This window comes from Callorhinus ursinus, unplaced genomic scaffold (assembly GCF_003265705.2).
Source record: "Callorhinus ursinus isolate GAN/ISIS: 27379988/994484 unplaced genomic scaffold, GSC_fseal_2.0 scaffold10, whole genome shotgun sequence".
Lineage (NCBI taxonomy): Eukaryota > Metazoa > Chordata > Mammalia > Carnivora > Otariidae > Callorhinus > Callorhinus ursinus.
Window position 1 is genome coordinate 61,226,477 of NW_027397072.1, and position 11,005 is coordinate 61,237,481.

At 40.5% G+C, this 11,005-nt stretch overlaps 1 long non-coding RNA gene across 1 annotated transcript; it reads right to left on the reverse strand.

The window, feature by feature from the left end:
* Window positions 1-2,092: 2,092 nt before the first annotated feature.
* Window positions 2,093-6,976, reverse strand: LOC141373517 (uncharacterized). Its single transcript, XR_012379583.1, has 3 exons — window positions 6,844-6,976; window positions 3,907-3,957; window positions 2,093-2,216 (listed from the first exon to the last, which is right to left on the reverse strand). It is a non-coding gene; the product is annotated as an uncharacterized lncRNA (long non-coding RNA).
* Between the last annotated feature and the right edge of the window lie 4,029 nt (window positions 6,977-11,005).

Genomic DNA, 11,005 nt, shown 5'->3' on the forward strand with positions numbered 1-11,005 from the left:
CTAAATATAGAGGCAGTTCATTAAATCATTAAAACAGCCTGCAATAATGCTCACAAAGTCATTATGGAGCTATTCCCTAGCCAGAGAGGTAGTGTTGCCTTAAGCACAGTTTAATCAAATTAGATGGTGGGCTATGTCATGGGGTTTCTCCTATTGATATTCATTAAAAATACATGATTTATCACTAATCTCTGTGAGGTAGATCCCACTCTTCCAAATGAATTTTATAAATGTCAAGGGGAAGAAAACAGAATGGCGTATTGTTATAATAATTTAAGAGTGGTGTGATCACATTTACATTTTATATACTATGCAGTTTAGGAACAGATAATAGCTTTAACAAGGCTAAACTTCTTCTCTTAGTTAAAGTTAGAACAGAAAGGCTGAACCCTGAGGATTAGCCATTACGTTTTGTCATAGAATGGACCCCGACATTTGAATGATTTTTTAGTAGAATGGTAGCTTGTCCCATTGTCCCATGCTTTTCTCACCTTCTTTGGTGGAGGGATTTCTCCGTAAATGTATGCTGTCCTGTTTTCAGATCCTGTCCTGATTCAGCAGCTGGGAGAAGCAGGTTGTTTTCTGCCCCTGGGAACCCTCCTTCTGTGTTCACACTTCATTTGCTCCAGAGTTCTCTGGCTTCCAGACCTCTCCTCACAACCCTAGCGAAATTTGCCCGGATCCTTCCTTCTCAGTGGACTGGAAAGGGCTGATAACAGTTTAAAAGTGTTACCCCACCCAGAGGTATTTGCATTTTAACTGGGATCAAAGCTGAAACTAAAGGGATTAAGTCCTAATAGTAGAATTTTAAGCATCAACCAGAGTGGTTGGTGGTGGAAGAGGATTTTCTGCTGCTGGAAGAACCCTCCCTCTGGTCTTGATGGGAGAGAAGGTGGTCCACAGTGGGCAAGTTCAGACCAGAGATGGGTGGAGGGAAGTTTGGTGGTAGGCGGACTAATACTGCTTTATCCTTTTCCATGTTGTGCCTTTTCTTTCCTTTCTTTCTTTCTTTCCTTCTTTCTTTCCTTCTTTCTTTCTTTCTTTCTTTCTTTCTTTCTTTCTTTCTTTCTTTCTTTCAACTGGTAAATGAGCTTTCTGTGTTTCAAGAACTTCCTTCTGAAACAGATATCTTTCTAGGGGGTACACTTTGAAATATTGATATTCTGACCTGTCCTCTAAGCATTTTTTCCTCCCCAAACTGAGGACTAACATTTGAAACTCAAAATTACAGTTTGGTGTAAAACTCTCAGCCTTGCCTTGAAAATACCCTGGAAGGAAGAAAGACACTTACAGAAGGAGGAGCAGTACCTTTTCGATATGAAAATGTGCCCGTTCTTAGCAAGACACATGAGATGTCTCCTTACACTTAAGACACTTATCAAAAGCTTTTCAGAATATGACTAACAGCCAGAATGGTCAGAATCAGCAGATAGAGGCACTCGATTTCTGGACGATAGGAAGCTTTTAGCATCTTGGCCATTTAACCTAATCTAAAAGAGAAACACAGCTTAAATGAAATCCTACTTAGTTTACTCTGCTATATGGCAGAATAATGGAATGCCCACCCCTTTTCTGCACAGGAGATCTCTAACTTGACTCTTGGCTCAGTGGGAGCTCTCAGAACCATTTCCAATGCCAAACTCAAGATACAATAGGGTCTGGCCGTTAGCCCTGGAATCTCCTGCCCGTGGAGTAATGGAGATGTGAACAGGACGGTACTGAATTATTGGCAGGAACTGACTTAACGTCTCAAAATAATAAACGAGGGTCCTAGCAAAGCCTCTTGTTAAGTAGCTAAATGTCTAATTCACCTGGGATATTGTTTCAAAATTTATTTCATCTTCAGTAATTTGATGAAACGAAGCTCTGTACTGGTGCTTTCTCTCATGCAAGGCTGCACGCACCTAAGGGCAGGGCACATTTATTTTGATGATTAATACCTGCAAGTTTCGTGGCTTAATGGGAAAATGCTAGATATATTTGAAATGATACTGCCTTCTTCCCCCTCTTCATTCATCAGGTAAACACCTTGATTACTTGCCTTCCAAGTTTGAGCTCAGTAGAACTTATGTTATCCACTGACACTCTGGAAACATTATTCTTGCATATTTGTGGTTGGAGAAGCCTGGGAGTCACACGGTGACTGATTTCAGGTGGGCAGTGTTGGGTGTGCATTGTTTAACTCACAGCTCTTTGCAGAGATGGATAACAGGAGGCTGGGAGAATAAACAGAATGCGATAGAATACTCTTCCTCCTGCTCTCTTGACACCCCTGAAATCTCACCCAGAACCACAGGGGTAGCTTCACTGCCAGCACTTAAAGGATCTCGCCCTGATTTTCATAGGTGTATTAGAACTCTGTTAGAAATGAGAGGACTAAAATTAGAGGTCATGGAATGAAGAGGGTGGAACAGGACGAGCGTGAACAACTCATCCAGGTTTTAGCACAGAAAGTCCTGCATCTGGGGACAGCCCTCCGTCCTAGGCAAACCAGCATGAAGGGTGACCTTCAACACTCTTCTGCTTTTGTCCTCCTTAAACTCCATTTTAAACAACCTGCGGGAGCTGAGTCACCTGCATTTTAAATATTATGTATCCAGACTGAGAACATCTCCTTTTAAAAGCTTCCACTCTTACCCTTAGTAAGTTGAAACATTTAAACAGAGAGCTAACCTATTAATAAAAATTGTTTACATCCATGCTCCTGTTAATAATTGAAAAGTATTTTCACGGTTATTGTCTCATGTAATCCTCAAAATTAAGGCAACAGCCCCATTTTAGAGAAAAGAAAGCTGAGACTGAAAACAATAGGCCTTTTCCCCGCGGCCACACTCCTCCTGCCTTTGGGTAATGGAAGGCAGCCTTGCCCATTTTTCTTACAGTTGAAGAGTCTTCATTTGGCAAGTACTCACAGAGCACGCATTTCACTCCTGGGACATACTGAGGCGGACACAGTTTTCAAACCTGCCCTGTTGACTTCTTGCCAAGACTTCCCCAGTTCTGATGCGGAAATTATGACCTCGCTTTAAAAGAGAATCCTAAACCCTCTCCATGCTAGGCTGCCGCATTTTGGTATCTTCAAATGGGTTTCACACAACAATCAAAAGTTAAGTTCTCCCGGGGCGCCTGGATGGCTCAGTTGTTAAGCATCTGCCTTCGGCTCAGGTCATGATCCCAGAGTCCTTGGGTGGAGCTCCCCATCAGGGTCCCTGCTCAGCAGGAAGCCTGCTTCTCCCTCTCCCACTCCCCCTGCTTGTGTTCCCTCTCTTGCTGTGTCTGTCAAATAAATAAAATCTTTAAAAAAAAAAAAGTTAAGTTCTCCCCATTTTAGCTGATGCCACAGTCATTTGAAAACCCAAGACAGTGGAATGAGTCTCCTTGGCAAAGTGCTTGGGGTGTGCACAGACGCATGGGTGTATGTGTGTATAGGGCTTTTTTTTTTTTTTTAGATTTTATTTATTTATTTGACAGAGAAAGACACAGCGAGAGAGGGAACACAAGCAGGGAGAGCGGGAGAGGGAGAAGCAGGACCCTGATGGGGAGCTCCATCCCAGGACTCTGGGATCATGACCTGAGCTGAAGGCAGACGCTTAACGACTGAGCCACCTAGGCGCTCCCGTGTATATGGCTTCTAATAACTACCCCTTTCCACAGCTGTATCTCAGTGCACCCAAGGAATGGTTATGGTCGATTATGTCATTGTTAAAAAAAAAATCTTTCTCTTTATTGATACAATATAGACTTTTCAATATATAATAGTGCCATTAACCTTCATGTGGTCACCTGGCAGTCCCTCCCCATAATGTCCCTGAGTGCAAGCTCCCTGGGATGTAATTAACCTTAGACCCATATCTGCCTCTTTTTCACACAGTGAAGCTTCGTCCAAGGCCCTGACCCCACACTCACCATGGGCCTTCGAGCTGCAGTTTCCTGTTAAGTTTGGTGCGTGCCAAGGTCCTGCAGGGAGAAGAGACACACACATGTTATTAGCAAGAGCATCTAGCACAGGGCTATGTACAGGTGGCAGCTTAATAAGTACTCTTGGGTGACAGAATTGAGTTGTCAGGCCCTCTGTTCTCCTGGCTATTAATCCTTTTCTGTCATGGTTTAAAAGACAGGATGAGACAGCCAGAAAAATAAGAAACCAAAAGCTCTTAAATCCTGGCCTTCAATTGACCAGAATAGAAAAGAGTATTTCAAAAAGATGAGTGAGGTTTGAGTCATTTGCATAGAATGAATGGCCAGTAGACTCCCAAAGCCTGGGCATGGTCTCAGAAGGCAAGTTTTTAAACTGAAAGACAGGGATTTCCTTTCTAAAATTTACCTCTTCCCCTTTTTTCTTACATGTAATAACTAGCTTTCATGGTCAATAGCATATACCCCCCCTCCAGGATAGCAGGGATTTGTCTGTCTTTTCAGTGCTAATTCTTAGTGCTAACCAGTGCCTAGCACATAGCAGGTGCTCAATACATATTTGTAGAATGAACGAACGAATGAATGAATGAATATCATAAGCCCTGGCAAAAAAAGAAAGGAGTCAAGGTAGTATCTGTCGCTTAACTACCTATGCAATCCCACACTGACTAATGCTAGGCAGTAGTCCTAATTACAGACTACTGTATGCTATCGCAGGCAACAAAGCTGCATTTGTATGAAGCAAATTTAATGAAATCTTGACTGTTGGATGGTCACATTAACCACTGTTCCACTTCTTTATCTGCTCTAATTAAGCCTTGAAATTTCTTCTACTGAACAAATACTACAACTACTAAACAAATACACTCTGGGGAGTAGCACACGGATTCTCTTTAGCATTTGACCTACAATACAAATATTTGCTGATGGACATGACATGGTATATATTCCTAGAATGTTGAGGGATAGAGAAAGACAAGTTGGTCTTTCTCTTCGGGCCAGACTTGATGAGGCAGGCAAGAAATCCTTAGCCAGGCAAGTGCCAGCTTCCTGGAATAAGGCATAAATCCATGCTTTCTACATATGTCTATCAAAAATAAGGGCCGTTTTTTCTCAATGTGGGCTCTCTTTATAACCTCCTGAGCTATTTTGACTTCCAGATCAGAATCAGTGTGTCACAGATGGAACACTGACCAGAGGCATCCGAACTTGTTCTATTGGAAGGGGCATGGGAGAGTCCCCAGGGACAATGGCTTTTCAACGTCAAGTCTAAGAGATGTTTTGTGTTCCTGGCCTGAGTCCTTTCAGAACACAGCCTCTCATGTTCCTGTTTTCCTTTAGATGGCGGCAAAAGATGCGGTGAAGAAGAATATAATGCTGAATACTCAAGGGAAAGAGCAGTTGTTAAAGGAAGATGGAAGCAAGAATTGAATTTAGCTTAAAGGCCAGAGGGAGGAGAACCCAACCCAGAGGGTTCCACATCTTTGAAATTAAACACACAGAAAATGCAGTCGACCCAAAACAGACAAGGCCAATTTGGAGCTTTCTTCAACTACAATGTGTATGAACAACATTCTGAATTGCATTATCTCCCCCCCATTTTTTTTAATTGCATCCTTTCTTACCACCAACATCCCTCCTGTAGGTTAGAGTCTACCACTGGATTTGAGGCTGGGTGAGATCTGCCTACAAAGACAGTGTCACTTTTGTCTTCCACCTAATGAGACGGCAGTGTCAGGGAAGGTGAAGATGAATTCCTTCACCCAAAGGCACAAAAGCAATAGACAATCATGGCACCCCTAAGAGGACATCAAATTGTGGCTGCTTTAAATCTCCCTTCTCAAAAGGGAAGCCACGGGTATAACAGTGGAGCTGAACTCAAACCTTTCTAGAAAGTCTCTAAGGTTTATCTCTTTTCCCCTAGAATATGAATACAAGAGAACAGAAAGCTGCCATCCTCCATGGTCAGATCTCTCTGAAAGACGGACAATTTCTTCATCATCACAAGTGATGGGCAGGTGAGTCAGTGAATTTTCATGTCAGTTTGGAGAGAAGTTTTATACTAGATGTGATTCTTGCCATTCATAGAATGAAGAAGTTTACATTAATTGAAAATCTGAACTATGTATTTTTACTCAGTGAAAGCTCATGTCCTGATGTGAACAAATTTCTTTATATCCTTAATTCAAAAAGTTGGGAACAATTTATCAATGTGATGGAACTCCTTTATGGCATGTGAAAAAGATACATTAGTGTCAAAAACCCAAAGAACAGACACAGTTTTCGTAATCATTAAACATCTTCGTTCATAAATCTTTTTTCCTCCTAACCCTCAAAGCTGAACGAAAATAAATGCAATAAGGTCCATGATTCTTGGAACTTTGACACTAAAAACAAATGCATACACTATAGCCTTTCCATATTAAATATCCTCTTGGTTTCTAAATACATTTCCTTGAAAATGGGAGCAAAACGTGTCATCCACTGAAATAGAATCTTGTTTGCTTTACAAGATTACTCATTGAGAGTAATTAAAATATACTAACTTAGAAAAGTCACCACATAAGAACTATTTTTATTAATGTGTCTAAAATATAGGTTTTGTCTTTCTATATAGGAAGGCATTAGAACAACAAGGATAGTATAATCCCGCTCTTGTGAATTTAAATAATTACATGTGTGTTTAAAATGAGAGGAATGATCTACACCAAAGAAGGTACTGAGAGCAGTTGCCTAGGTGTATGGGATCATGAGCGTTTTCTGATTTCTTCTTCTTTTCTTGTTTTCTCTTTTATAATGAACATGGATTGCTTGCAGTAAAAATAAATCAGGATTTAAAAAAATAATACTCATAAATAATACTAATATTCATAAAAATTGAAAAATAATACATCATGGATTTGATATGTGTGACTTTTCTTCACTTACCTCCTGAAGTTTTCCTTGTATTGCCAGCCATTCCTTCTGCCTCATTTTCCTGTGACAGCAGACTCTGATGCTTCAATCTTCTCTAGTAGATTAGGAGGCGGGTCCCTAGAAATGAGAACCAGGACCTGGCCTGGGACAGGGGACAGCAGTTTACTTTGTGCCTTCCTTTTGATGGTATTGGTACAAAAAGTTAAGCTAAATCCAGTCTCCCTTTCAAAGCTTCACTGACACCAGTTTTTTGTTTGTTCGTTTGTTTTTTGTCTTTCTTTCTTCTCTCTCTCCATTTTCCCCTCCCTTTCATTATTTTTCTCCTACTAAATTTGAAGCTTCTTTAGGATAGGGGCCTCCTCATAGCTTGTTGTCATGATGCTTCATACAGGGTAGATAGGTAGATACTCAATAAGTGTTTGTTGAATAAAGGCCCAGAGATGTTAAGTGATTTATCCAAGGCCACACAGCTGGTTAACAGCAAGGTCAGGACTAGAATTCAGGCTAAATCAGGAAGCCCACTGGCTACAGAAAGCATACTATGCCAAAACAAAAGAATGTTGGTGTTGTAGGCAGTAGGGCTATGTTAGTAAACTGACAAGGACGTGGGTGAGATGACATATGTCATCAGGCTAAAGACAGAGATAAAGGGAGTAAAGGCAGGAATCAAGTTGATATACTTTGGTGCATGTTTGCCAAAGCTCTGGTTATTATTACAATTGTGCCTTCATGGAATAACTACATTTAACTATTGTTTTCAACTTCTCATAGACGAGAAGGTATATGGCTTTGTAAAAAGTGCAGGCAGAACGAGCATTATATTTTTGCAGAGACCATTCATGATAAATTTATTCAGCAAAGGGAAAAAAAATAAATCCATCTACATTGAAATCGCAATGAACCTGTTTCCATTAAAGGCCCCCAAGAGACAGAGCGCCAAGTGCAAAAGCAACACGAGTATAGATGAGAGATTTCTCCCCACTGAACTGTCTACCCCAGGAGGCAGCCAGTGCAACCTTCAGACCCAGGAGGTGAGAAAAAATCATTTTGTTGGGTGAAAGTATTCTGAGTAACTGCCTTCTTTGGAAATGGAAGAATTTCATTTTTCTATCTGACAAATGGAGAAGAACCTGTTTTCAGTGAAGACACTGGAGTTAATCGTCCCAGGATAATGGCTACCTTTGACCAAAGACACAGCCCCAGGAGTTGTGGCTTCATTCCCTTCAAGTGTTGATCAAGTCTCAATCTTCGGGATGGTTGTGACATATTCTATTTCTGTAACTCCCTTTGAGAAAAGCATCCTATAATTTTTCTCTACTTCTTGTAGTTGCTGCTGATGGTGATTCGTATCTCCACTAGAACCATGCTGGGTGGAATTGACCCTTTGCAAGCATCCCTTCATGACACGATGAATAGGAAAATAGAGGGGTGGAAAGAGGAGAAAGCAAGCAAGCAAAGGGGGAGGTGAGAGAGAGCCCTGGGATGACAGAGCCAAGAAGAATCAGGATCTCTCAACAATCTGACCCTCGCATGCCTCTGCACCCACATCCAACTTGTTTTATTAAAGACATGTTGTTTTTAAAAGCCTCTAAATACCTACAGAGCTGTGTTTAGGGTCATGAAATCACCCCAGGCATGCCAGTAATTTGACTTCCCTTTAGAATAATATTTTTAAAAAATTGCTTACTTTGAATTTAATAGGATGTGGAAGACACTGATTTTCCAGAAATAAAAATTGTAGTCACAGGCCAATTTTCTTACTAATTCATTTCTACTGGCTGAAGTAGGAGCAATGCTCTGAAAGAAATCCAGCATAATGTTTTCTAACCTTTCTATTCTTGTCCTCTTTTCTGTTTTCTTTTTAGTGATTTTCTGAGCTTGACAACTTTCTGGAGGAGTCTTAAAGTGTTTAAAATTTAGATAAAATATATCATTTGTTCCTGAGTAGCACTGTGCTACTGTGTGCTATTACGTAGTTTTAAAACTTCCCTGAATATGACCATCAGCTGACTGACCTTGGGGGGTGTCTGTGTTGGTGTGCTGCTTATATGGGAGCAGAGCAAAAATGCTCAAGAGAACAACATCGGTAAGAAATGTCATTTTAAATACTTTTTTCAAAATCTTTCATTTTGAAATAATGACAGATGCCCAAGAATTTGTAAAAACACTAACTATCCTATGTACCCTTCACCCAGCTTCCCCCAAAGGGGATATCTTATGCAGCCATGGTATAATATCAAAACCAGGAAATTAACATTGGTGTATTTCTGTTAACTAGACTACAGACCTTATTCAGTTTCCACCATTTTAAAAACCTACACTCATTGAATGTGTGTGTGTGTATAGTTCTATGCAATTTTATTCCACATGTAGATTTGTGTAACCACCTCTATAATCAAGATCTGGAACTGTCCCTTCATCCCTATCAAACAACTCCCACATGCTACCAGGGATTTCTTTTAAAATTTCCTTTCCAGACAATTGTCTATTGCTGCGGGGATTAGTTTGCTAGGGTGGCCTTGACAAAGCACCACACACTGGGCAGTTTAAACAACAGAAATGTACTGTTTCGGGGGCCTGGGTGGCTCGTCATTAAGCGTCTGCCTTTGGCTCAGGTCATGATCCCAGAGTCCTGGGATCGAGCCCCTCATTGGGCTCCCAGCTCAGCGGGAAGCCTGCTTCTTCTTCTCCCACTCCCCCTGCTTGTGTTCCTGCTCTCACTCTCTCTCTCGGTCAAATAAATAAATAAGATCTTTAAAAAAAAAAAAAAGAAATGTATTGTCTCACAGTTGTGGAGACTGAAGTAAAGGTCAAGGTGTCAGCAGTGTTGGCTTCTCCTGAGGCTCTGAGGGAGGATCTGTTCCATGCTTCTCTCCTAGCTTCCTAGCTACTGGTGGTTTGCCAGCAATCTTTGGCCTTCCTTGGATTGTGGATGCATTTCCCCAATCTCTGCTTTCATCTTCATGTGTTCTTCTTCCTTTGGGCATATCTGTATTCAAATTTCCCTTTTTTATAGGAACACCAGCCATAATGGATTGCTCACCCTAGCGACTTTGTTTTAACTTGATCACATCTTTAAAGACCCTATATTCAAATAAATTAGGACTTCATATAAATTTTGGGGGGATACAATTCATCCTATAACAGGGACTAATTTATATTTCCACAAGCTACATTGAGTTCTGGGTGAAATCTGAGTTAACTGACATCATATTTCCAGATTATTCTGTGATGTTGAAATGCCCTATACAGATTGGTATTCTAAGCCATTGCCTGGAAGGCCTGATCCAAGTATCTCAATGAAGGAATTCTCTGGGATCTATGAAAATTCCAACACTCGAATAAATAAAAACAATATAGAGAAAATGATGTGTTTATTTGGGAGCTCAATAGTAAATGGAAACTTTCCATACTAGATTGCTGGTTCTCACCAAGCATGAGGTAACTTGAGGTCATTTCTATATTGTATGTTTCCAAGACACCTTTTTAAAAAAGAAGGCACTTTTTAGAAAAAGTTTACTTATTTTTTTTAGTAATCTCTACACCCAACATGGGGCTTGAACTCACGACCCTGAGGTCAGGAGTCACATGCTCTTCTGACTGAGCCAGGCAGGTGCCCCAGAAGACACTTTCAACAATAACAAAACAACAACAACAAAAAAACAAACAACCCAATTCAAAAATAGGCAAAGGACTTGAATAGATATTTCTCCAAAGAAGACATACAAATGCCCAATAAGCACATGAAAAGATGTTCAACATCATTGGTCATTAGAGGAATGCAAATCAAAACCACAGTGAAATCCTATTTCACACCTTCTAGGGTGGCTATAATTTTTTTTAAAAAAGGAAAACAACAAGTGTTGGTGAGGATGTAGAGAAATTGGAACCCTTGTGCACTGCTGTTGAGAATGTAAAATGGTGCAGCCGCTATGGAAAGCAGTTTGGCAGATCCTCAAAAAGTTAAACATAGAACTACATATAACCCAGAAATTCTACTCTTAGATATATATTCAAAAGGACTGAAGCAGGGATTCAAAGAGATACTTGCACACCAGTGTTAATAGCATCATTATTCACAAGAGCCAGGAGATGGCAAACATCAACAGATAAACAGATATACAAAATGTGGTATATACACATGATGGAATACTCTTCAGCCAAATAAAGGAAT